This window comes from Lissotriton vulgaris, chromosome 8, assembly GCF_964263255.1.
Source record: "Lissotriton vulgaris chromosome 8, aLisVul1.2, whole genome shotgun sequence".
Lineage (NCBI taxonomy): Eukaryota > Metazoa > Chordata > Amphibia > Caudata > Salamandridae > Lissotriton > Lissotriton vulgaris.
Genome location: NC_141696.1, coordinates 154,333,632 through 154,358,376, shown reverse-complemented (window position 1 = coordinate 154,358,376; position 24,745 = coordinate 154,333,632). Strand labels below are relative to the sequence as shown.

At 43.5% G+C, this 24,745-nt stretch overlaps 21 non-coding genes across 21 annotated transcripts; all 21 read left to right on the top strand.

Annotated features, from left to right (window-relative positions):
* Nucleotides 1-1,730: 1,730 nt before the first annotated feature.
* On the top strand, nt 1,731-1,813 carry TRNAL-CAG (transfer RNA leucine (anticodon CAG)). The gene has a single exon. It is a non-coding gene; the product is annotated as a tRNA-Leu (tRNA).
* A 192-nt stretch (nt 1,814-2,005) lies between these two features.
* On the top strand, nt 2,006-2,088 carry TRNAL-AAG (transfer RNA leucine (anticodon AAG)). Its single transcript has one exon. It is a non-coding gene; the product is annotated as a tRNA-Leu (tRNA).
* Nucleotides 2,089-3,838: 1,750 nt separating this feature from the next.
* On the top strand, nt 3,839-3,921 carry TRNAL-CAG (transfer RNA leucine (anticodon CAG)). The gene has a single exon. It is a non-coding gene; the product is annotated as a tRNA-Leu (tRNA).
* A 192-nt stretch (nt 3,922-4,113) lies between these two features.
* TRNAL-AAG (transfer RNA leucine (anticodon AAG)) lies at nt 4,114-4,196 on the top strand. Its single transcript has one exon. It is a non-coding gene; the product is annotated as a tRNA-Leu (tRNA).
* A 1,018-nt stretch (nt 4,197-5,214) lies between these two features.
* Nucleotides 5,215-5,297, top strand: TRNAL-UAG (transfer RNA leucine (anticodon UAG)). The gene has a single exon. It is a non-coding gene; the product is annotated as a tRNA-Leu (tRNA).
* Nucleotides 5,298-5,929: 632 nt separating this feature from the next.
* Nucleotides 5,930-6,012, top strand: TRNAL-CAG (transfer RNA leucine (anticodon CAG)). Its single transcript has one exon. It is a non-coding gene; the product is annotated as a tRNA-Leu (tRNA).
* Nucleotides 6,013-6,204: 192 nt separating this feature from the next.
* On the top strand, nt 6,205-6,287 carry TRNAL-AAG (transfer RNA leucine (anticodon AAG)). The gene has a single exon. It is a non-coding gene; the product is annotated as a tRNA-Leu (tRNA).
* Nucleotides 6,288-8,026: 1,739 nt separating this feature from the next.
* TRNAL-CAG (transfer RNA leucine (anticodon CAG)) lies at nt 8,027-8,109 on the top strand. The gene has a single exon. It is a non-coding gene; the product is annotated as a tRNA-Leu (tRNA).
* A 192-nt stretch (nt 8,110-8,301) lies between these two features.
* TRNAL-AAG (transfer RNA leucine (anticodon AAG)) lies at nt 8,302-8,384 on the top strand. Its single transcript has one exon. It is a non-coding gene; the product is annotated as a tRNA-Leu (tRNA).
* A 1,024-nt stretch (nt 8,385-9,408) lies between these two features.
* Nucleotides 9,409-9,491, top strand: TRNAL-UAG (transfer RNA leucine (anticodon UAG)). Its single transcript has one exon. It is a non-coding gene; the product is annotated as a tRNA-Leu (tRNA).
* Nucleotides 9,492-10,123: 632 nt separating this feature from the next.
* Nucleotides 10,124-10,206, top strand: TRNAL-CAG (transfer RNA leucine (anticodon CAG)). Its single transcript has one exon. It is a non-coding gene; the product is annotated as a tRNA-Leu (tRNA).
* Nucleotides 10,207-10,397: 191 nt separating this feature from the next.
* Nucleotides 10,398-10,480, top strand: TRNAL-AAG (transfer RNA leucine (anticodon AAG)). The gene has a single exon. It is a non-coding gene; the product is annotated as a tRNA-Leu (tRNA).
* Nucleotides 10,481-11,504: 1,024 nt separating this feature from the next.
* TRNAP-UGG (transfer RNA proline (anticodon UGG)) lies at nt 11,505-11,587 on the top strand. Its single transcript has one exon. It is a non-coding gene; the product is annotated as a tRNA-Pro (tRNA).
* A 631-nt stretch (nt 11,588-12,218) lies between these two features.
* TRNAL-CAG (transfer RNA leucine (anticodon CAG)) lies at nt 12,219-12,301 on the top strand. The gene has a single exon. It is a non-coding gene; the product is annotated as a tRNA-Leu (tRNA).
* A 192-nt stretch (nt 12,302-12,493) lies between these two features.
* TRNAL-AAG (transfer RNA leucine (anticodon AAG)) lies at nt 12,494-12,576 on the top strand. Its single transcript has one exon. It is a non-coding gene; the product is annotated as a tRNA-Leu (tRNA).
* Nucleotides 12,577-14,589: 2,013 nt separating this feature from the next.
* Nucleotides 14,590-14,672, top strand: TRNAL-AAG (transfer RNA leucine (anticodon AAG)). Its single transcript has one exon. It is a non-coding gene; the product is annotated as a tRNA-Leu (tRNA).
* Nucleotides 14,673-18,507: 3,835 nt separating this feature from the next.
* On the top strand, nt 18,508-18,590 carry TRNAL-CAG (transfer RNA leucine (anticodon CAG)). The gene has a single exon. It is a non-coding gene; the product is annotated as a tRNA-Leu (tRNA).
* A 1,301-nt stretch (nt 18,591-19,891) lies between these two features.
* Nucleotides 19,892-19,974, top strand: TRNAL-UAG (transfer RNA leucine (anticodon UAG)). The gene has a single exon. It is a non-coding gene; the product is annotated as a tRNA-Leu (tRNA).
* Nucleotides 19,975-20,881: 907 nt separating this feature from the next.
* On the top strand, nt 20,882-20,964 carry TRNAL-AAG (transfer RNA leucine (anticodon AAG)). Its single transcript has one exon. It is a non-coding gene; the product is annotated as a tRNA-Leu (tRNA).
* Nucleotides 20,965-21,988: 1,024 nt separating this feature from the next.
* TRNAL-UAG (transfer RNA leucine (anticodon UAG)) lies at nt 21,989-22,071 on the top strand. Its single transcript has one exon. It is a non-coding gene; the product is annotated as a tRNA-Leu (tRNA).
* A 632-nt stretch (nt 22,072-22,703) lies between these two features.
* On the top strand, nt 22,704-22,786 carry TRNAL-CAG (transfer RNA leucine (anticodon CAG)). Its single transcript has one exon. It is a non-coding gene; the product is annotated as a tRNA-Leu (tRNA).
* Nucleotides 22,787-24,745: the final 1,959 nt, after the last annotated feature.

Here is a 24,745-nt window from a genome sequence, read left to right as displayed (position 1 = left end):
GTCCATTTTGTCTCTGAGTTCTTTTAGAATCTCAGCTAAAAATTGGCAGTGCATATAATATCTGAATAAGTAACAAACTTCAGTTTCAACTGCAAATTAATTTGCCCAATTCTGTCTTCAAGCTCGTATAATATTCTTCTAGCACTCGTGCTGTTTTATGTGTTTTTTGGGGGGTGCTTAAAAAGTCCCTTTTATTAATGAAATGGGTTACATTCAGTCTTGTGATATTTTTGGTTTCCAATAAGTAGATTGTTAATTTTCTGTAACCTAATTTTCTAATGCTCCATTCAAGAGATGTTTCCACTATGAAATGCAGAGCAAGGGGAAAGAGCACAAGTGATAGAGCGAGTGAGTGAGAAGGGGTGTTGAGGAAGGAGAGAATGAAACAAAGACAGAGTGAGTGAACGGCAGGTAGGCCTAGAAGAGGAGACTAGAAGTGAAGGCGACATACTTTTCCATGCTTTTGACCTCCCACCCATCCCAAACCGACCACAAACGTACCATCTATGCAACGTTGGTATGCAGAAATTCACGCCTCAGCCAGTGAGGGTAAGTCCCAGGCCAGGGGCTAGAGAGCAAAAGACTGCATGTGCTCAGACGTTCCCTGCTAGGGACAGTTGATCTGAAACAAGGTCTGCTCTCTTGTATCCAGCAAGGATCTAGAAATCCTGCATGAATCTGCAAGGCACAATGACAGCATACATTTGCATAATATGCCCCACCTTCTGCCTTCCTACTTCCTGTGCAGTAGTTGTTTGTGTAGAGAGAGAGGTCGCAGGCAAGGTAATTTTGTGAGTATAATACAGGACCCTAAATAGCTGGTGAGAGGTATGAGGTATTCTAAAAGCATAAAAATTGTACACCTGTGAAATGAAATGCTTTCACATGTGATCTTCTGTGTTTATTGACCTGTGCATAAAGTTGCACCTTGTGTTTGAAGGTTTAAATTATTTCAGGCTTGCATGGAGGCAGAAATTTCTGAGTGACTTTTATACATTTCTTAAGACTCTGCACTGTCAGGATGGCCGAGTGGTCTAAGGTGCTGTGTTTAGGCCGCAGTCTCCTCTGGAGGCGCGGGTTCAAATCCAACTTCTGACGTGACTTTTGGAGATGTAATCTCCTTTTTCAGGTTAACATCTGATGGAAGTTGCATCTGTTGGTCTTCACCTAGGATGTGATTCCGTCCTCATCTAGTCAAGAGAGCTGGGGTTTCTCATATATTTCGGTTGTATAAAGTCTTGCTGACAAAGTGCAGTCCTTACTATATGAGCATAGGACCCATGTAAGAGCTCATCTGGAAGAGTCATGCTCTTGTATGCCCTGGCCAGACAGGCCATGCAAATATGGAAGAATGCCTAGCATCTGGTAGACAGTTGGACTCCAGCACACTTACGGCAATTTCCTTAGGGCTGTGATCAGGGGCTGCTTAGATTTGCGTATTCCACCCTATGTTGTGACATTGAAATTCCTTGTTGAATTTGCTTTAGCTAGCCAAGAGGTGGCTGTTGACTCAATTTCAAAGCAGCTTTGGGCCTTTCAAGTGGCTGGTTAATAGCACTTTCTCTTTGTACGCCTTAAAGGTCTTAAGAGTTCTTCATAGGTACTGCTCTCTATGGATTGTTCAAAGATCTGTTGGAAGTACTTATAATAGGATAAATAAATTGAGGGCATGCCTTTTCGGTACCCCACTTGCATGGCTGTCTGGCCTGTGGAAGGTTCCACAAATGCAAGTCAGGATGGCCGAGTGGTCTAAGGTGCTGCGTTCAGGTCGCAGTCTCTTCTGGAGGCGTGGGTTCAAATCCCACTTCTGACAATTGTGTGTTTACTCTACTTTTTTCTTGAGAGAGAAAAAATCTGATCATTTGCCTCACATGGGCTTATATGGTTGTCTACTTGGAAAAGTGCAGTGAGTTTTTTTCTTGCTCTAGCCACTCATGACCTAAGTTGTGTGCTTTTTTTGGTTCACAATATCTTTCCCTCTCTGTAGATGATCAAGCAACATGTGGTCAGGATGGCCGAGTGGTCTAAGGCGCTGCGTTAAGGCCGCAGTCTCTCCTGGAGGCGTGGGTTCGAATCCCACTTCTGACAAAACTTTAAGTCCATTTTGTCTCTGAGTTCTTTTAGAATCTCAGCTAAAAATTGGCAGTGCATATAATATCTGAATAAGTAACAAACTTCAGTTTCAACTGCAAATTAATTTGCCCAATTCTGTCTTCAAGCTCGTATAATATTCTTCTAGCACTCGTGGTGTTTTATGTGTTTTTTGGGGGGTGCTCAAAAAGTCCCTTTTATTAATGAAATGGGTTACATTCAGTCTTGTGATAGTCTTGTGATATTTTTGGTTTCCAATAAGTAGATTGTTAATTTTATGTAACCTCATTTTCTAATGCTCCATTCAAGAGATGTTTCCACTATGAAATGCAGAGCAAGGGGAAAGAGCACAAGTGATAGAGCGAGTGAGTGAGAAGGGGTGTTGAGGAAGGAGAGAATGAAACAAAGACAGAGTGAGTGAACGGCAGGTAGGCCTAGAAGAGGAGACTAGAAGTGAAGGCGACATACTTTTCCATGCTTTTGACCTCCCACCCATCCCAAACCGACCACAAACGTACCATCTATGCAACGTTGGTATGCAGAAATTCACGCCTCAGCCAGTGAGGGTAAGTCCCAGGCCAGGGGCTAGAGAGCAAAAGACTGCATGTGCTCAGACGTTCCCTGCTAGGGACAGTTGATCTGAAACAAGGTCTGCTCTCTTGTATCCAGCAAGGATCTAGAAATCCTGCATGAATCTGCAAGGCACAATGACAGCATACATTTGCATAATATGCCCCACCTTCTGCCTTCCTACTTCCTGTGCAGTAGTTGTTTGTGTAGAGAGAGACGTCGCATGCAAGGTAATTTTGTGAGTAGGATACAGGACCCTAAATAGCTGGTGAGAGGTATGAGGTATTCTAAAAGCATAAAAATTGTACACTTGTGAAATGAAATGCTTTCACATGTGATCTTCTGTGTTTATTGTCCTGTGCATAAAGTTGCACCTTGTGTTTGAAGGTTTAAATTATTTCAGGCTTGCATGGAGGCAGAAATTTCTGAGTGACTTTTATACATTTCTAAAAACTCTGCACTGTCAGGATGGCCGAGTGGTCTAAGGCGCTGTGTTTAGGCCGCAGTCTCCTCTGGAGGCGTGGGTTCGAATCCCACTTCTGAAATGACTTTTGGAGATGTAATCTCCTTTTTCAGGTTAACATCTGATGGAAGTTGCATCTGTTGGTCTTCACCTGGGATGTGATTCCGTCCTCATCTAGTCAAGAGAGCTGGGGTTTCTCATATATTTCGGTTGTATAAAGTCTTGCTGACAAAGTGCAGTCCTTACTATATGAGCATAGGACCCATGTAAGAGCTCATCTGGAAGAGTCATGCTCTTGTATGCCCTGGCCAGACAGGCCATGCAAATATGGAAGAATGCCTAGCATCTGGTAGACAGTTGGACTCCAGCACACTTACGGCAATTTCCTCAGGGCTGTGATCAGGGGCTGCTTAGATTTGCGTATTCCACCCTATGTTGTGACATTGAAATTCCTTGTTGAATTTGCTTTAGCTAGCCAAGAGGTGGCTGTTGACTCAATTTCAAAGCAGCTTTGGGCCGTTCAAGTGGCTGGTTAATAGCACTTTCTCTTTGTACGCCTTAAAGGTCTGAAGAGTTCTTCATAGGTACTGCTCTCTATGGATTGTTCAAAGATCTGTTGGAAGTACTTATAATAGGATAAATAAATTGAGGGCATGCCTTTTCGGTACCCCACTTGCATGGCTGTCTGGCCTGTGGAAGGTTCCACAAATGCAAGTCAGGATGGCCGAGTGGTCTAAGGCGCTGCGTTCAGGTCGCAGTCTCTTCTGGAGGCGTGGGTTCAAATCCCACTTCTGACAATTGTGTGTTTACTCTACTTTTTTCTTGAGAGAGAAAAAATCTGATCATTTGCCTCACATGGGCTTATATGGTTGTCTACTTGGAAAAGTGCAGTGAGTTTTTTTCTTGCTCTAGCCACTCATGACCTAAGATGTGTGCTTTTTTTGGTTCACAATATCTTTCCCTCTCTGTAGATGATCAAGCAACATGTGGTCAGGATGGCCGAGTGGTCTAAGGCGCTGCGTTAAGGCCGCAGTCTCTCCTGGAGGCGTGGGTTCAAATCCCACTTCTGACAAAACTTTAAGTCCATTTTGTCTCTGAGTTCTTTTAGAATCTCAGCTAAAAATTGGCAGTGCATATAATATCTGAATAAGTAACAAACTTCAGTTGCAACTGCAAATTAATTTGCCCAATTCTGTCTTCAAGCTCGTATAATATTCTTCTAGCACTCGTGGTGTTTTATGTGTTTTTTGGGGGGTGCTCAAAAAGTCCCTTTTATTAATGAAATGGGTTACATTCAGTCTTGTGATATTTTTGGTTTCCAATAAGTAGATTGTTAATTTTATGTAACCTCATTTTCTAATGCTCCATTCAAGAGATGTTTCCACTATGAAATGCAGAGCAAGGGGAAAGAGCACAAGTGATAGAGCGAGTGAGTGAGAAGGGGTGTTGAGGAAGGAAAGAATGAAACAAAGACAGAGTACGGCAGGTATGCCTAGAAGAGGAGACTAGAAGTGAAGGCGACATACTTTTCCCTGCTTTTGACCTCCCACCCATCCCAAACCGACCACAAACGTACCATCTATGCAACGTTGGTATGCAGAAATTCACGCCTCAGCCAGTGAGGGTGAGTCCCAGGCCAGGGGCTAGAGAGCAAAAGACTGCATGTGCTCAGACGTTCCCTGCTAGGGACAGTTGATCTGAAACAAGGTCTGCACTCTTGTATCCAGCAAGGATCTAGAAATCCTGCATGAATCTGCAAGGCACAATGACAGCACACATTTGCATAATATGCCCCACCTTCTGCCTTCCTACTTCCTGTGCAGTAGTTGTTTGTGTAGAGAGAGAGGTCGCAGGCAAGGTAATTTTGTGAGTCGGATACAGGACCCTAAAAAGCTGGTGAGAGGTATGAGGTATTCTAAAAGCATAAAAATTGTACACCTGTGAAATAAAATGCTTTCACATGTGATCTTCTGTGTTTATTGTCCTGTGCATAAAGTTGCACCTTGTGTTTGAAGGTTTAAATTATTTCAGGCTTGCATGGAGGCAGAAATTTCTGAGTGACTTTTATACATTTCTTAAGACTCTGCTCTGTCAGGATGGCCGAGTGGTCTAAGGCGCTGTGTTTAGGCCGCAGTCTCCTCTGGAGACGTGGGTTCGAATCCCACTTCTGACATGACTTTTGGAGATGTAATCTCCTTTTTCAGGTTAACTTCTGATGGAAGTTGCATCTGTTGGTCTTCACCTGGGATGTGATTCCGTCCTCATCTAGTCAAGAGAGCTGGGGTTTCTCATATATTTCGGTTGTATAAAGTCTTGCTGACAAAGTGCAGTCCTTACTATATGAGCATAGGACCCATGTAAGAGCTCATCTGGAAGAGTCATGCTCTTGTATGCCCTGGCCAGACAGGCCATGCAAATATGGAAGAATGCCTAGCATCTGGTAGACAGTTGGACTCCAGCACACTTACGGCAATTTCCTCAGGGCTGTGATCAGGGGCTGCTTAGATTTGCGTATTCCACCCTATGTTGTGACATTGAAATTCCTTGTTGAATTTGCTTTAGCTAGCCAAGAGGTGGCTGTTGACTCAATTTCAAAGCAGCTTTGGGCCTTTCAAGTGGCTGGTTAATAGCACTTTCTCTTTGTACGCCTTAAAGGTCTAAAGAGTTCTTCATAGGTACTGCTCTCTATGGATTGTTCAAAGATCTGTTGGAAGTACTTATAATAGGATAAATAAATTGAGGGCATGCCTTTTTGGTACCCCACTTGCATGGCTGTCTGGCCTGTGGAAGGTTCCACAAATGCAAGTCAGGATGGCCGAGTGGTCTAAGGCGCTGCGTTCAGGTCGCAGTCTCTTCTGGAGGCGTGGGTTCAAATCCCACTTCTGACAATTGTGTGTTTACTCTACTTTTTTCTTGGGAGAGAAAAAATCAGATCATTTCCCTCACATGGGCTTATATGGTTGTCTACTTGGAAAAGTGCAGTGAGTTTTTTTCTTGCTCTAGCCACTCATGACCTAAGATGTGTGCTTTTTTTGGTTCACAATATCTTTCCCTCTCTGTAGATGATCAAGCAATGTGTGGTCAGGATGGCCGAGTGGTCTAAGGCGCTGCGTTAAGGCCGCAGTCTCTCCTGGAGGCGTGGGTTCGAATCCCACTTCTGACAAACCTTTAAGTCCATTTTGTCTCTGAGTTCTTTTAGAATCTCAGCTAAAAATTGGCAGTGCATATAATATCTGAATAAGTAACAAACTTCAGTTTCAACTGCAAATTAATTTGCCCAATTCTGTCTTCAAGCTCGTATAATATTCTTCTAGCACTCGTGGTGTTTTATGTGTTTTTTGGGGGGTGCTTAAAAAGTCCCTTTTATTAATGAAATGGGTTACATTCAGACTTGTGATATTTTTGGTTTCCAATAAGTAGATTGTTAATTTTATGTAACCTCATTTTCTAATGCTCCATTCAAGAGATGTTTCCACTATAAAATGCAGAGCAAGGGGAAAGAGCACAAGTGATAGAGCGAGTGAGTGAGAAGGGGTGTTGAGGAAGGAGAGAATGAAACAAAGACAGAGTGAGTGAACGGCAGGTAGGCCTAGAAGAGGAGACTAGAAGTGAAGGCGACATACTTTTCCATGCTTTTGACCTCCCACCCATCCCAAACCGACCACAAACGTACCATCTATGCAACGTTGGTATGCAGAAATTCACGCCTCAGCCAGTGAGGGTAAGTCCCAGTCCAGGCGCTAGAGAGCAAAAGACTGCATGTGCTCAGACGTTGCCTGCTAGGGACAGTTGATCTGAAACAAGGTCTGCTCTCTTGTATCCAGCAAGGATCTAGAAATCCTGCATGAATCTGCAAGGCACAATGACAGCATACATTTGCATAATATGCCCCACCTTCTGCCTTCCTACTTCCTGTGCAGTAGTTGTTTGTGTAGAGAGAGACGTCGCATGCAAGGTAATTTTGTGAGTAGGATACAGGACCCTAAATAGCTGGTGAGAGGTATGAGGTATTCTAAAAGCATAAAAATTGTACACTTGTGAAATGAAATGCTTTCACATGTGATCTTCTGTGTTTATTGTCCTGTGCATAAAGTTGCACCTTGTGTTTGAAGGTTTAAATTATTTCAGGCTTGCATGGAGGCAGAAATTTCTGAGTGACTTTTATACATTTCTTAAAACTCTGCACTGTCAGGATGGCCGAGTGGTCTAAGGCGCTGTGTTTAGGCCGCAGTCTCCTCTGGAGGCGTGGGTTCGAATCCCACTTCTGAAATGACTTTTGGAGATGTAATCTCCTTTTTCAGGTTAACATCTGATGGAAGTTGCATCTGTTGGTCTTCACCTGGGATGTGATTCCGTCCTCATCTAGTCAAGAGAGCTGGGGTTTCTCATATATTTCGGTTGTATAAAGTCTTGCTGACAAAGTGCAGTCCTTACTATATGAGCATAGGACCCATGTAAGAGCTCATCTGGAAGAGTCATGCTCTTGTATGCCCTGGCCAGACAGGCCATGCAAATATGGAAGAATGCCTAGCATCTGGTAGACAGTTGGACTCCAGCACACTTACGGCAATTTCCTCAGGGCTGTGATCAGGGGCTGCTTAGATTTGCGTATTCCACCCTATGTTGTGACATTGAAATTCCTTGTTGAATTTGCTTTAGCTAGCCAAGAGGTGGCTGTTGACTCAATTTCAAAGCAGCTTTGGGCCGTTCAAGTGGCTGGTTAATAGCACTTTCTCTTTGTACGCCTTAAAGGTCTGAAGAGTTCTTCATAGGTACTGCTCTCTATGGATTGTTCAAAGATCTGTTGGAAGTACTTATAATAGGATAAATAAATTGAGGGCATGCCTTTTCGGTACCCCACTTGCATGGCTGTCTGGCCTGTGGAAGGTTCCACAAATGCAAGTCAGGATGGCCGAGTGGTCTAAGGTGCTGCGTTCAGGTCGCAGTCTCTTCTGGAGGCGTGGGTTCAAATCCCACTTCTGACAATTGTGTGTTTACTCTACTTTTTTCTTGAGAGAGAAAAAATCTGATCATTTGCCTCACATGGGCTTATATGGTTGTCTACTTGGAAAAGTGCAGTGAGTTTTTTTCTTGCTCTAGCCACTCATGACCTAAGATGTGTGCTTTTTTTGTTTCACAATATCTTTCCCTCTCTGTAGATGATCAAGCAACATGTGGTCAGGATGGCCGAGTGGTCTAAGGCGCTGCGTTAAGGCCGCAGTCTCTCCTGGAGGCGTGGGTTCAAATCCCACTTCTGACAAAACTTTAAGTCCATTTTGTCTCTGAGTTCTTTTAGAATCTCAGCTAAAAATTGGCAGTGCATATAATATCTGAATAAGTAACAAACTTCAGTTTCAACTGCAAATTAATTTGCCCAATTCTGTCTTCAAGCTCGTATAATATTCTTCTAGCACTCGTGGTGTTTTATGTGTTTTTTGGGGGGTGCTCAAAAAGTCCCTTTTATTAATGAAATGGGTTACATTCAGTCTTGTGATATTTTTGGTTTCCAATAAGTAGATTGGTAATTTTATGTAACCTCATTTTCTAATGCTCCATTCAAGAGATGTTTCCACTATGAAATGCAGAGCAAGGGGAAAGAGCACAAGTGATAGAGCGAGTGAGTGAGAAGGGGTGTTGAGGAAGGAAAGAATGAAACAAAGACAGAGTGAGTGAACGGCAGGTATGCCTAGAAGAGGAGACTAGAAGTGAAGGCGACATACTTTTCCCTGCTTTTGACCTCCCACCCATCCCAAACCGACCACAAACGTACCATCTATGCAACGTTGGTATGCAGAAATTCACGCCTCAGCCAGTGAGGGTGAGTCCCAGGCCAGGGGCTAGAGAGCAAAAGACTGCATGTGCTCAGACGTTCCCTGCTAGGGACAGTTGATCTGAAACAAGGTCTGCACTCTTGTATCCAGCAAGGATCTAGAAATCCTGCATGAATCTGCAAGGCACAATGACAGCACACATTTGCATAATATGCCCCACCTTCTGCCTTCCTACTTCCTGTGCAGTAGTTGTTTGTGTAGAGAGAGAGGTCGCAGGCAAGGTAATTTTGTGAGTCGGATACAGGACCCTAAAAAGCTGGTGAGAGGTATGAGGTATTCTAAAAGCATAAAAATTGTACACCTGTGAAATAAAATGCTTTCACATGTGATCTTCTGTGTTTATTGTCCTGTGCATAAAGTTGCACCTTGTGTTTGAAGGTTTAAATTATTGCAGGCTTGCATGGAGGCAGAAATTTCTGAGTGACTTTTATACATTTCTTAAGACTCTGCTCTGTCAGGATGGCCGAGTGGTCTAAGGCGCTGTGTTTAGGCCGCAGTCTCCTCTGGAGACGTGGGTTCGAATCCCACTTCTGACATGACTTTTGGAGATGTAATCTCCTTTTTCAGGTTAACTTCTGATGGAAGTTGCATCTGTTGGTCTTCACCTGGGATGTGATTCCGTCCTCATCTAGTCAAGAGAGCTGGGGTTTCTCATATATTTCGGTTGTATAAAGTCTTGCTGACAAAGTGCAGTCCTTACTATATGAGCATAGGACCCATGTAAGAGCTCATCTGGAAGAGTCATGCTCTTGTATGCCCTGGCCAGACAGGCCATGCAAATATGGAAGAATGCCTAGCATCTGGTAGACAGTTGGACTCCAGCACACTTACGGCAATTTCCTCAGGGCTGTGATCAGGGGCTGCTTAGATTTGCGTATTCCACCCTATGTTGTGACATTGAAATTCCTTGTTGAATTTGCTTTAGCTAGCCAAGAGGTGGCTGTTGACTCAATTTCAAAGCAGCTTTGGGCCTTTCAAGTGGCTGGTTAATAGCACTTTCTCTTTGTACGCCTTAAAGGTCTAAAGAGTTCTTCATAGGTACTGCTCTCTATGGATTGTTCAAAGATCTGTTGGAAGTACTTATAATAGGATAAATAAATTGAGGGCATGCCTTTTCGGTACCCCACTTGCATGGCTGTCTGGCCTGTGGAAGGTTCCACAAATGCAAGTCAGGATGGCCGAGTGGTCTAAGGCGCTGCGTTCAGGTCGCAGTCTCTTCTGGAGGCGTGGGTTCAAATCCCACTTCTGACAATTGTGTGTTTACTCTACTTTTTTCTTGGGAGAGAAAAAATCAGATCATTTCCCTCACATGGGCTTATATGGTTGTCTACTTGGAAAAGTGCAGTGAGTTTTTTTCTTGCTCTCGCCACTCATGACCTAAGATGTGTGCTTTTTTTGGTTCACAATATCTTTCCCTCTCTGTAGATAATCAACCAAATGTGGTCTGGATGGCCGAGTGGTCTAAGGCACTGCGTTAAGGCCGCAGTCTCTCCTGGAGGCGTGGGTTCGAATCCCACTTCTGACAAACCTTTAAGTCCATTTTGTCTCTGAGTTCTTTTAGAATCTCAGCTAAAAATTGGCAGTGCATATAATATCTGAATAAGTAACAAACTTAAGTTTCAACTGCAAATTAATTTGCCCAATTCTGTCTTCAAGCTCGTATAATATTCTTCTAGCACTCGTGGTGTTTTATGTGTTTTTTGGGGGGTGCTTAAAAAGTCCCTTTTATTAATGAAATGGGTTACATTCAGTCTTGTGATATTTTTGGTTTCCAATAAGTAGATTGTTAATTTTATGTACCCTCATTTTCTAATGCTCCATTCAAGAGATGTTTCCACTATGAAATGCAGAGCAAGGGGAAAGAGCACAAGTGATAGAGCGAGTGAGTGAGAAGGGGTGTTGAGGAAGGAGAGAATGAAACAAAGACAGAGTGAGTGAACGGCAGGTAGGCCTAGAAGAGGAGACTAGAAGTGAAGGCGACATACTTTTCCATGCTTTTGACCTCCCACCCATCCCAAACCGACCACAAACGTACCATCTATGCAACGTTGGTATGCAGAAATTCACGCCTCAGCCAGTGAGGGTAAGTCCCAGGCCAGGGGCTAGAGAGCAAAAGACTGCATGTGCTCAGACGTTCCCTGCTAGGGACAGTTGATCTGAAACAAGGTCTGCTCTCTTGTATCCAGCAAGGATCTAGAAATCCTGCATGAATCTGCAAGGCACAATGATAGCATACATTTGCATAATATGCCCCACCTTCTGCCTTCCTACTTCCTGTGCAGTAGTTGTTTGTGTAGAGAGAGAGGTCGCAGGCAAGGTAATTTTGTGAGTATAATACAGGACCCTAAATAGCTGGTGAGAGGTATGAGGTATTCTAAAAGCATAAAAATTGTACACCTGTGAAATGAAATGCTTTCACATGTGATCTTCTGTGTTTATTGTCCTGTGCATAAAGTTGCACCTTGTGTTTGAAGGTTTAAATTATTTCAGGCTTGCATGGAGGCAGAAATTTCTGAGTTACTTTTATACATTTCTCAAGACTCTGCACTGTCAGGATGGCCGAGTGGTCTAAGGCGCTGTGTTTGGGCCGCAGTCTCCTCTGGAGGCGTGGGTTCGAATCCCACTTCTGAAATGACTTTTGGAGATGTAATCTCCTTTTTCAGGTTAACATCTGATGGAAGTTGCATCTGTGGTCTTCACCTGGGATGTGATTCCGTCCTCATCTAGTCAAGAGAGCTGGGGTTTCTCATATATTTCGGTTGTATAAAGTCTTGCTGACAAAGTGCAGTCCTTACTATATGAGCATAGGACCCATGTAAGAGCTCCTCTGGAAGAGTCATGCTCTTGTATGCCCTGGCCAGACAGGCCATGCAAATATGGAAGAATGCCTAGCATCTGGTAGACAGTTGGACTCCAGCACACTTACGGCAATTTCCTCAGGGCTGTGATCAGGGGCTGCTTAGATTTGCGTATTCCACCCTATGTTGTGACATTGAAATTCCTTGTTGAATTTGCTTTAGCTAGCCAAGAGGTGGCTGTTGACTCAATTTCAAAGCAGCTTTGGGCCGTTCAAGTGGCTGGTTAATAGCACTTTCTCTTTGTACGCCTTAAAGGTCTTAAGAGTTCTTCATAGGTACTGCTCTCTATGGATTGTTCAAAGATCTGTTGGAAGTACTTATAATAGGATAAATAAATTGAGGGCATGCCTTTTCGGTACCCCACTTGCATGGCTGTCTGGCCTGTGGAAGGTTCCACAAATGCAAGTCAGGATGGCCGAGTGGTCTAAGGCGCTGCGTTCAGGTCGCAGTCTCTTCTGGAGGCGTGGGTTCAAATCCCACTTCTGACAATTGTGTGTTTACTCTACTTTTTTCTTGAGAGAGAAAAAATCTGATCATTTGCCTCACATGGGCTTATATGGTTGTCTACTTGGAAAAGTGCAGTGAGTTTTTTTCTTGCTCTAGCCACTCATGACCTAAGATGTGTGCTTTTTTTGTTTCACAATATCTTTCCCTCTCTGTAGATGATCAAGCAACATGTGGTCAGGATGGCCGAGTGGTCTAAGGCGCTGCGTTAAGACCGCAGTCTCTCCTGGAGGCGTGGGTTCAAATCCCACTTCTGACAAAACTTTAAGTCCATTTTGTCTCTGAGTTCTTTTAGAATCTCAGCTAAAAATTGGCAGTGCATATAATATCTGAATAAGTAACAAACTTCAGTTTCAACTGCAAATTAATTTGCCCAATTCTGTCTTCAAGCTCGTATAATATTCTTCTAGCACTCGTGGTGTTTTATGTGTTTTTTAGGGGGTGCTCAAAAAGTCCCTTTTATTAATGAAATGGGTTACATTCAGTCTTGTGATATTTTTGGTTTCCAATAAGTAGATTGTTAATTTTATGTAACCTCATTTTCTAATGCTCCGTTCAAGAGATGTTTCCACTATGAAATGCAGAGCAAGGGGAAAGAGCACAAGTGATAGAGCGAGTGAGTGAGAAGGGGTGTTGAGGAAGGAAAGAATGAAACAAAGACAGAGTGAGTGAACGGCAGGTATGCCTAGAAGAGGAGACTAGAAGTGAAGGCGACATACTTTTCCCTGCTTTTGACCTCCCACCCATCCCAAACCGACCACAAACGTACCATCTATGCAACGTTGGTATGCAGAAATGCACGCCTCAGCCAGTGAGGGTGAGTCCCAGGCCAGGGGCTAGAGAGCAAAAGACTGCATGTGCTCAGACGTTCCCTGCTAGGGACAGTTGATCTGAAACAAGGTCTGCACTCTTGTATCCAGCAAGGATCTAGAAATCCTGCATGAATCTGCAAGGCACAATGACAGCATACATTTGCATAATATGCCCCACCTTCTGCCTTCCTACTTCCTGTGCAGGAGTTGCTTGTGTAGAGAGAGAGGTCGCAGGCAAGGTAATTTTGTGAGTAGGATACAGGACCCTAAATAGCTGGTGAGAGGTATGAGGTATTCTAAAAGCATAAGAATTGTACACCTGTGAAATGAAATACTTTCACATGTGATCTTCTGTGTTTATTGTCCTGTGCATAAAGTTGCACCTTGTGTTTGAAGGTTTAAATTATTTCAGGCTTGCATGGAGGCAGAAATTTCTGAGTGACTTTTATACATTTCTTAAGACTCTGCACTGTCAGGATGGCCGAGTGGTCTAAGGCGCTGTGTTTAGGCTGCAGTCTCCTCTGGAGGCGTGGGTTCGATCCCACTTCTGACATGACTTTTGGAGATGTAATCTCCTTTTTCAGGTTAACATCTGATGGAAGTTGCATCTGTTGGTCTTCACCTGGGATGTGATTCCGTCATCATCTAGTCAAGAGAGCTGGGGTTTCTCATATATTTCGGTTGTATAAAGTCTTGCTGACAAAGTGCAGTCCTTACTATATGAGCATAGGACCCATGTAAGAGCTCATCTGGAAGAGTCATGCTCTTGTATGCCCTGGCCAGACAGGCCATGCAAATATGGAAGAATGCCTAGCATCTGGTAGACAGTTGGACTCCAGCACACTTACGGCAATTTCCTCAGGGCTGTGATCAGGGGCTGCTTAGATTTGCGTATTCCACCCTATGTTGTGACATTGAAATTCCTTGTTGAATTTGCTTTAGCTATCCAAGAGGTGGCTGTTGACTCAATTTCAAAGCAGCTTTGGGCCGTTCAAGTGGCTGGTTAATAGCACTTTCTCTTTGTACGCCTTAAAGGTCTAAAGAGTTCTTCATAGGTACTGCTCTCTATGGATTGTTCAAAGATCTGTTGGAAGTACTTATAATAGGATAAATAAATTGAGGGCATGCCTTTTCGGTACCCCACTTGCATGGCTGTCTGGCCTGTGGAAGGTTCCACAAATGCAAGTCAGGATGGCCGAGTTGCCTAAGGCGCTGCGTTCAGGTCGCAGTCTCTTCTGGAGGCGTGGGTTCAAATCCCACTTCTGACAATTATGTGTTTACTCTACTTTTTTCTTAAGAGAGAAAAAATCAGATCATTTCCCTCACATGGGCTTATATGGTTGTCTACTTGGAAAAGTGCAGTGAGTTTTTTTCTTGCTCTAGCCACTCATGACCTAAGATGTGTGCTTTTTTTGGTTCACAATATCTTTCCCTCTCTGTAGATGATCAAGCAACATGTGGTCAGGATGGCCGAGTGGTCTAAGGCGCTGCGTTAAGGCTGCAGTTTCTCCTGGAGGCGTGGGTTCGAATCCCACTTCTGACAAAACTTTAAGTCCATTTTGTCTCTGAGTTCTTTTAGAATCTCAGCTAAAAATTGGCAGTGCATATAATATCTGAATAAGTAACAAACTTCAGTTTCAACTGCAAATTAATTTGCCCAATTCTGTCTTCAAGCTCGTATAATATTCTTCTAGCACTCGTGGTGTTTTATGTGTTTTTTGGGGGGTGCTTAAAAAGTCCCTTTTATTAATGAAATGGGTTACATTCAGTCTTGTGATATTTTTGATTTCCAATAAGTAGATTGTTAATTTTATGTAACCTCATTTTCTAATGCTCCATTCAAGAGATGTTTCCACTATGAAATGCAGAGCAAGGGGAAAGAGCACAAGTGATAGCGCGAGTGAGTGAGAAGGGGTGTTGAGGAAGGAGAGAATGAAACAAAGACAGAGTGAGTGAACGGCAGGTATGCCTAGAAGACGAGACTAGAAGTGAAGGCGACATACTTTTCCCTGCTTTTGACCTCCCACCCATCCCAAACCGACCACAAACGTACCATCTATGCAACGTTGGTATGCAGAAATTCACGCCTCAGCCAGTGAGGGTGAGTCCCAGGCCAGGGGCTAGAGAGCAAAAGACTGCATGTGCTCAGACGTTCCCTGCTAGGGACAGTTGATCTGAAACAAGGTCTGCACTCTTGTATCCAGCAAGGATCTAGAAATCCTGCATGAATCTGCAAGGCACAATGACAGCACACATTTGCATAATATGCCCCACCTTCTGCCTTCCTACTTCCTGTGCAGTAGTTGTTTGTGTAGAGAGAGAGGTCGCAGGCAAGGTAATTTTGTGAGTCGGATACAGGACCCTAAAAAGCTGGTGAGAGGTATGAGGTATTCTAAAAGCATAAAAATTGTACACCTGTGAAATGAAATGCTTTCACATGTGATCTTCTGTGTTTATTGTCCTGTGCTTAAAGTTGCACCTTGTGTTTGAAGGTTTAAATTATTTCAGGCTTGCATGGAGGCAGAAATTTCTGAGTGACTTTTATACATTTTTTAAGACTCTGCTCTGTCAGGATGGCCGAGTGGTCTAAGGCGCTGTGTTTAGGCTGCAGTCTCCTCTGGAGGCGTGGGTTTGAATCCCACTTCTGACATGACTTTTGGAGATGTAATCTCCTTTTTCAGGTTAACATCTGATGGAAGTTGCATCTGTTGGTCTTCACCTGGGATGTGATTCCGTCCTCATCTAGTCAAGAGAGCTGGGGTTTCTCATATATTTCGGTTGTATAAAGTCTTGCTGACAAAGTGCAGTCCTTACTATATGAGCATAGGACCCATGTAAGAGCTCATCTGGAAGAGTCATGCTCTTGTATGCCCTGGCCAGACAGGCCATGCAAATATGGAAGAATGCCTAGCATCTGGTAGACAGTTGGACTCCAGCACACTTACGGCAATTTCCTCAGGGCTGTGATCAGGGGCTGCTTAGATTTGCGTATTCCACCCTATGTTGTGACATTGAAATTCCTTGTTGAATTTGCTTTAGCTAGCCAAGAGGTGGCTGTTGACTCAATTTCAAAGCAGCTTGGGCCGTTCAAGTGGCTGGTTAATAGCACTTTCTCTTTGTACGCCTTAAAGGCATAAAGAGTTCTTCATAGGTACTGCTCTCTATGGATTGTTCAAAGATCTGTTGGAAGTACTTATAATAGGATAAATAAATTGAGGGCATGCTTTTTCGGTACCCCACTTGCATGGCTGTCTGGCCTGTGGAAGGTTCTATAAATGCAAGTCAGGATGGCCGAGTGGTCTAAGGCGCTGCGTTCAGGTCGCAGTCTCTTCTGGAGGCGTGGGTTCAAATCCCACTTCTGCCAATTGTGTGTTTACTCTACTTTTTTCTTGAGAGAGAAAAAATCTGATCATTTCCTTCACATGGGCTTATATGGTTGTCTACTTGGAAAAGTGCAGTGAGTTTTTTTCTTGCTCTAGCCACTCATAACCTAAGATGTGTGCTTTTTTTGGTTCACAATATCTTTCCCTCTCTGTAGATGATCAAGCAACATGTGGTCAGGATGGCCGATTGGTCTAAGGCGCTGCGTTAAGGCCGCAGTCTCTCCTGGAGACGTGGGTTCGAATCCCACTTCTGAAAAAACTTTAAGTCCATTTTGTCTCTGAGTTCTTTTAGAATCTCAGCTAAAAATTGGCAGTGCATATAATATCTGAATAAGTAACAAACTTCAGTTTCAACTGCAAATTAATTTGCCCAATTCTGTCTTCAAGCTCGTATAATATTCTTCTAGCACTCGTGCTGTTTTATGTGTTTTTTGGGGGGTGCTTAAAAAGTCCCTTTTATTAATGAAATGGGTTACATTCAGTCTTGTGATATTTTTGGTTTCCAATAAGTAGATTGTTAATTTTATGTAACCTCATTTTCTAATGCTCCATTCAAGAGATGTTTCCACTATGAAATGCAGAGCAAGGGGAAAGAGCACAAGTGATAGAGCGAGTGAGTGAGAAGGGGTGTTGAGGAAGGAGAGAATGAAACAAAGACAGAGTGAGTGAACGGCAGGTAGGCCTAGAAGAGGAGACTAGAAGTGAAGGCGACATACTTTTCCATGCTTTTGACCTCCCACCCATCCCAAACCGACCACAAACGTACCATCTATGCAACGTTGGTATGCAGAAATTCACGCCTCAGCCAGTGAGGGTAAGTCCCAGGCCAGGGGCTAGAGAGCAAAAGACTGCATGTGCTCAGACGTTCCCTGCTAGGGACAGTTGATCTGAAACAAGGTCTGCTCTCTTGTATCCAGCAAGGATCTAGAAATCCTGCATGAATCTGCAAGGCACAATGACAGCATACATTTGCATAATATGCCCCACCTTCTGCCTTCCTACTTCCTGTGCAGTAGTTGTTTGTGTAGAGAGAGAGGTCGCAGGCAAGGTAATTTTGTGAGTATAATACAGGACCCTAAATAGCTGGTGAGAGGTATGAGGTATTCTAAAAGCATAAAAATTGTACACCTGTGAAATGAAATGCTTTCACATGTGATCTTCTGTGTTTATTGACCTGTGCATAAAGTTGCACCTTGTGTTTGAAGGTTTAAATTATTTCAGGCTTGCATGGAGGCAGAAATTTCTGAGTGACTTTTATACATTTCTTAAGACTCTGCACTGTCAGGATGGCCGAGTGGTTTAAGGCGCTGTGTTTAGGCCGCAGTCTCCTCTGGAGGCGTGGGTTCGAATCCCACTTCTGAAATGACTTTTGGAGATGTAATCTCCTTTTTCAGGTTAACATCTGATGGAAGTTGCATCTGTTGGTCTTCACCTGGGATGTGATTCCGTCCTCATCTAGTCAAGAGAGCTGGGGTATCTCATATATTTCGGTTGTATAAAGTCTTGCTGACAAAGTGCAGTCCTTACTATATGAGCATAGGACCCATGTAAGAGCTCATCTGGAAGAGTCATGCTCTTGTATGCCCTGGCCAGACAGGCCATGCAAATATGGAAGAATGCCTAGCATCTGGTAGACAGTTGGACTCCAGCACACTTACGGCAATTTCCTCAGGGCTGTGATCAGGGGCTGCTTAGATTTGCGTATTCCACCCTATGTTGTGACATTGAAATTCCTTGTTGAATTTGCTTTAGCTAGCCAAGAGGTGGCTGTTGACTCAATTTCAAAGCAGCTTTGGGCCGTTCAAGTGGCTGGTTAATAGCACTTTCTCTTTGTAAGCCTTAAAGGTCTTAAGAGTTCTTCATAGGTACTGCTCTCTATGGATTGTTCAAAGATCTGTTGGAAGTACTTATAATAGGATAAATAAATTGAGGGCATGCCTTTTCGGTACCCCACTTGCATGGCTGTCTGGCCTGTGGAAGGTTCTACAAATGCAAGTCAGGATGGCCCAGTGGTCTAAGGCGCTGCGTTCAGGTCGCAGTCTCTTCTGGAGGCGTGGGTTCAAATCCCACTTCTGACAATTGTGTGTTTACTCTACTTTTTTCTTGAGAGAGAAAAAATCTGATCATTTGCCTCACATGGGCTTATATGGTTGTCTACTTGGAAAAGTGCAGTGAGTTTTTTTCTTGCTCTAGCCACTCATGACCTAAGATGTGTGCTTTTTTTGTTTCACAATATCTTTCCCTCTCTGTAGATGATCAAGCAACATGTGGTCAGGATGGCCGAGTGGTCTAAGGCGCTGCGTTAAGGCCGCAGTCTCTCCTGGAGGCGTGGGTTCAAATCCCACTTCTTTAAAAATACTTTAAGTCCATTTTGTCTATGAGTTCTTTTAGAATCTCAGCTAAAAATTGGCAGTGCATATAATATCTGAATAAGTAACAAACTTCAGTTTCAACTGCAAATTAATTTGCCCAATTTTGTCTTCAAGCTCGTATAATATTCTTCTAGCACTCGTGGTGTTTTATGTGTTTTTTGGGGGGTGCTCAAAAAGTCCCTTTTATTAATGAAATGGGTTACATTCAGTCTTGTGATATTTTTGGTTTCCAATAAGTAGATTGTTAATTTTATGTAACCTCATTTTCTAATGCTCCATTCAAGAGATGTTTCCACTATGAAATGCAGAGCAAGGGGAAAGAGCACAAGTGATAGAGCGAGTGAGTGAGAAGGGGTGTTGAGGAAGGAAAGAATGAAACAAAGACAGAGTGAGTGAACAGCAGGTATGCCTAGAAGAGGAGACTAGAAGTGAAGGCGACATACTTTTCCCTGCTTTTGACCTCCCACCCATCCCAAACCGACCACAAACGTACCATCTATGCGACGTTGGTATGCAGAAATTCACGCCTCAGCCAGTGAGGGTGAGTCCCAGGCCAGGGGCTAGAGAGCAAAAGACTGCATGTGCTCAGACGTTCCCTGCTAGGGACAGTTGATCTGAAACAAGGTCTGCACTCTTGTATCCAGCAAGGATCTAGAAATCCTGCATGAATCTGCAAGGCACAATGACAGCACACATTTGCATAATATGCCCCACCTTCTGCCTTCCTACTTCCTGTGCAGTAGTTGTTTTTGTAGAGAGAGAGGTCGCAGGCAAGGTAATTTTGTGAGTCGGATACAGGACCCTAAAAAGCTGGTGAGAGGTATGAGGTATTCTAAAAGCATAAAAATTGTACACCTGTGAAATAAAATGCTTTCACATGTGATCTTCTGTGTTTATTGTCCTGTGCATAAAGTTGCACCTTGTGTTTGAAGGTTTAAATTATTTCAGGCTTGCATGGAGGCAGAAATTTCTGAGTGACTTTTATACATTTCTTAAAACTCTGCTCTGTCAGGATGGCCGAGTGGTCTAAGGCGCTGTGTTTAGGCCGCAGTCTCCTCTGGAGACGTGGGTTCGAATCCCACTTCTGACATGACTTTTGGAGATGTAATCCCCTTTTTCAGGTTAACTTCTGATGGAAGTTGCATCTGTTGGTCTTCACCTGGGATGTGATTCCGTCCTCATCTAGTCAAGAGAGCTGGGGTTTCTCATATATTTCGGTTGTATAAAGTCTTGCTGACAAAGTGCAGTCCTTACTATATGAGCATAGGACCCATGTAAGAGCTCATCTGGAAGAGTCATGCTCTTGTATGCCCTGGCCAGACAGGCCATGCAAATATGGAAGAATGCCTAGCATCTGGTAGACAGTTGGACTCCAGCACACTTACGGCAATTTCCTCAGGGCTGTGATCAGGGGCTGCTTAGCTTTGCGTATTCCACCCTATGTTGTGACATTGAAATTCCTTGTTGAATTTGCTTTAGCTAGCCAAGAGGTGGCTGTTGACTCAATTTCAAAGCAGCTTTGGGCCGTTCAAGTGGCTGGTTATTAGCACTTTCTCTTTGTACGCCTTAAAGGTCTAAAGAGTTCTTCATAGGTACTGCTCTCTATGGATTGTTCAAAGATCTGTGGGAAGTACTTATAATAGGATAAATAAATTGAGGGCATGCTTTTTCGGTACCCCACTTGCGTGGCTGTCTGGCCTGTGGAAGGATCTATAAATGCAAGTCAGGATGGCCGAGTGGTCTAAGGTGCTGCGTTCAGGTCGCAGTCTCTTCTGGAGGCATGGGTTCAAATCCCACTTCTGACAATTGTGTGTTTACTCTATTATTTTCTTGAGAGAGAAAAAATCTGATCATTTCCTTCACATGGGCTTATATGGTTGTCTACTTGGAAAAGTGCAGTGAGTTTTTTTCTTGCTCTAGCCACTCATGACCTAAGTTGTGTGCTTTTTTTGGTTCACAATATCTTTCCCTCTCTGTAGATGATCAAGCAACATGTGGTCAGGATGGCCGAGTGGTCTAAGGCGCTGCGTTAAGGCCGCAGTCTCTCCTGGAGGCGTGGGTTCGAATCCCACTTCTGACAAAACTTTAAGTCCATTTTGTCTCTGAGTTCTTTTAGAATCTCAGCTAAAAATTGGCAGTGCATATAATATCTGAATAAGTAACAAACTTCAGTTTCAACTGCAAATTAATTTGCCCAATTCTGTCTTCAAGCTCGTATAATATTCTTCTAGCACTCGTGGTGTTTTATGTGTTTTTTGGGGGGTGCTCAAAAAGTCCCTTTTATTAATGAAATGGGTTACAATCAGTCTTGTGATATTTTTGGTTTCCAATAAGTAGATTGTTAATTTTATGTAACCTCATTTTCTAATGCTCCATTCAAGAGATGTTTCCACTATGAAATGCAGAGCAAGGGGAAAGAGCACAAGTGATAGAGCGAGTGAGTGAGAAGGGGTGTTGAGGAAGGAGAGAATGAAACAAAGACAGAGTGAGTGAACGGCAGGTATGCCTAGAAGAGGAGACTAGAAGTGAAGGCGACATACTTTTCCCTGCTTTTGACCTCCCACCCATCCCAAACCGACCACAAACGTACCATCTATGCAACGTTGGTATGCAGAAATTCACGCCTCAGCCAGTGAGGGTGAGTCCCAGGCCAGGGGCTAGAGAGCAAAAGACTGCATGTGCTCAGACGTTCCCTGCTAGGGACAGTTGATCTGAAACAAGGTCTGCACTCTTGTATCCAGCAAGGATCTAGAAATCCTGCATGAATCTGCAAGGCACAATGACAGCACACATTTGCATAATATGCCCCACCTTCTGCCTTCCTACTTCCTGTGCAGTAGTTGTTTGTGTAGAGAGAGAGGTCGCAGGCAAGGTAATTTTGTGAGTCGGATACAGGACCCTAAAAATCTGGTGAGAGGTATGAGGTATTCTAAAAGCATAAAAATTGTACACCTGTGAAATGAAATGCTTTCACATGTGATCTTCTGTGTTTATTGTCCTGTGCATAAAGTTGCACCTTGTGTTTGAAGGTTTAAATTATTTCAGGCTTGCATGGAGGCAGAAATTTCTGAGTGACTTTTATACATTTCTTGAGACTCTGCTCTGTCAGGATGGCCGAGTGGTCTAAGGCGCTGTGTTTAGGCCGCAGTCTCCTCTGGAGGCGTGGGTTTGAATCCCACTTCTGACATGACTTTTGGAGATGTAATCTCCTTTTTCAGGTTAACATCTGATGGAAGTTGCATCTGTTGGTCTTCACCTGGGATGTGATTCCGTCCTCATCTAGTCAAGAGAGCTGGGGTTTCTCATATATTTCGGTTGTATAAAGTCTTGCTGACAAAGTGCAGTCCTTACTATATGAGCATAGGACCCATGTAAGAGCTCATCTGGAAGAGTCATGCTCTTGTATGCCCTGGCCAGACAGGCCATGCAAATATGGAAGAATGCCTAGCATCTGGTAGACAGTTGGACTCCAGCACACTTACGGCAATTTCCTCAGGGCTGTGATCAGGGGCTGCTTAGATTTGCGTATTCCACCCTATGTTGTGACATTGAAATTCCTTGTTGAATTTGCTTTAGCTAGCCAAGAGGTGGCTGTTGACTCAATTTCAAAGCAGCTTTGGGCCGTTCAAGTGGCTGGTTAATAGCACTTTCTCTTTGTACGCCTTAAAGGCATAAAGAGTTCTTCATAGGTACTGCTCTCTATGGATTGTTCAAAGATCTGTTGGAAGTACTTATAATAGGATAAATAAATTGAGGGCATGCTTTTTCGGTACCCCACTTGCATGGCTGTCTGGCCTGTGGAAGGTTCTATAAATGCAAGTCAGGATGGCCGAGTGGTCTAAGGCGCTGCGTTCAGGTCGCAGTCTCTTCTGGAGGCGTGGGTTCAAATCCCACTTCTGACAATTGTGTGTTTACTCTACTTTTTTCTTGAGAGAGAAAAAATCTGATCATTTCCTTCACATGGGCTTATATGGTTGTCTACTTGGAAAAGTGCAGTGAGTTTTTTTCTTGCTCTAGCCACTCATAACCTAAGATGTGTGCTTTTTTTGGTTCACAATATCTTTCCCTCTCTGTAGATGATCAAGCAACATGTGGTCAGGATGGCCGATTGGTCTAAGGCGCTGCGTTAAGGCCGCAGTCTCTCCTGGAGACGTGGGTCCGAATCCCACTTCTGACAAAACTTTAAGTCCATTTTGTCTCTGAGTTCTTTTAGAATCTCAGCTAAAAATTGGCAGTGCATATAATATCTGAATAAGTAACAAACTTCAGTTTCAACTGCAAATTAATTTGCCCAATTCTGTCTTCAAGCTCGTATAATATTCTTCTAGCACTCGTGCTGTTTTATGTGTTTTTTGGGGGGTGCTTAAAAAGTCCCTTTTATTAATGAAATGGGTTACATTCAGTCTTGTGATATTTTTGGTTTCCAATAAGTAGATTGTTAATTTTATGTAACCTCATTTTCTAATGCTCCATTCAAGAGATGTTTCCACTATGAAATGCAGAGCAAGGGGAAAGAGCACAAGTGATAGAGCGAGTGAGTGAGAAGGGGTGTTGAGGAAGGAGAGAATGAAACAAAGACAGAGTGAGTGAACGGCAGGTAGGCCTAGAAGAGGAGACTAGAAGTGAAGGCGACATACTTTTCCATGCTTTTGACCTCCCACCCATCCCAAACCGACCACAAACGTACCATCTATGCAACGTTGGTATGCAGAAATTCACGCCTCAGCCAGTGAGGGTAAGTCCCAGGCCAGGGGCTAGAGAGCAAAAGACTGCATGTGCTCAGACGTTCCCTGCTAGGGACAGTTGATCTGAAACAAGGTCTGCTCTCTTGTATCCAGCAAGGATCTAGAAATCCTGCATGAATCTGCAAGGCACAATGACAGCATACATTTGCATAATATGCCCCACCTTCTGCCTTCCTACTTCCTGTGCAGTAGTTGTTTGTGTAGAGAGAGAGGTCGCATGCAAGGTAATTTTGTGAGTAGGATACAGGACCCTAAATAGCTGGTGAGAGGTATGAGGTATTCTAAAAGCATAAAAATTGTACACCTGTGAAATGAAATGCTTTCACATGTGATCTTCTGTGTTTATTGTCCTGTGCATAAAGTTGCACCTTGTGTTTGAAGGTTTAAATTATTTCAGGCTTGCATGGAGGCAGAAATTTCTGAGTGACTTTTATACATTTCTTAAAACTCTGCACTGTCAGGATGGCCGAGTGGTCTAAGGCGCTGTGTTTAGGCCGCAGTCTCCTCTGGAGACGTGGGTTCGAATCCCACTTCTGAAATGACTTTTGGAGATGTAATCTCCTTTTTCAGGTTAACATCTGATGGAAGTTGCATCTGTTGGTCTTCACCTGGGATGTGATTCCGTCCTCATCTAGTCAAGAGAGCTGGGGTTTCTCATATATTTCGGTTGTATAAAGTCTTGCTGACAAAGTGCAGTCCTTACTATATGAGCATAGGACCCATGTAAGAGCTCATCTGGAAGAGTCATGCTCTTGTATGCCCTGGCCAGACAGGCCATGCAAATATGGAAGAATGCCTAGCATCTGGTAGACAGTTGGACTCCAGCACACTTACGGCAATTTCCTCAGGGCTGTGATCAGGGGCTGCTTAGATTTGCGTATTCCACCCTATGTTGTGACATTGAAATTCCTTGTTGAACTTGCTTTAGCTAGCCAAGAGGTGGCTGTTGACTCAATTTCAAAGCAGCTTTGGGCCGTTCAAGTGGCTGGTTAATAGCACTTTCTCTTTGTACGCCTTAAAGGTCTTAAGAGTTCTTCATAGGTACTGCTCTCTATGGATTGTTCAAAGATCTGTTGGAAGTACTTATAATAGGATAAATAAATTGAGGGCATGCCT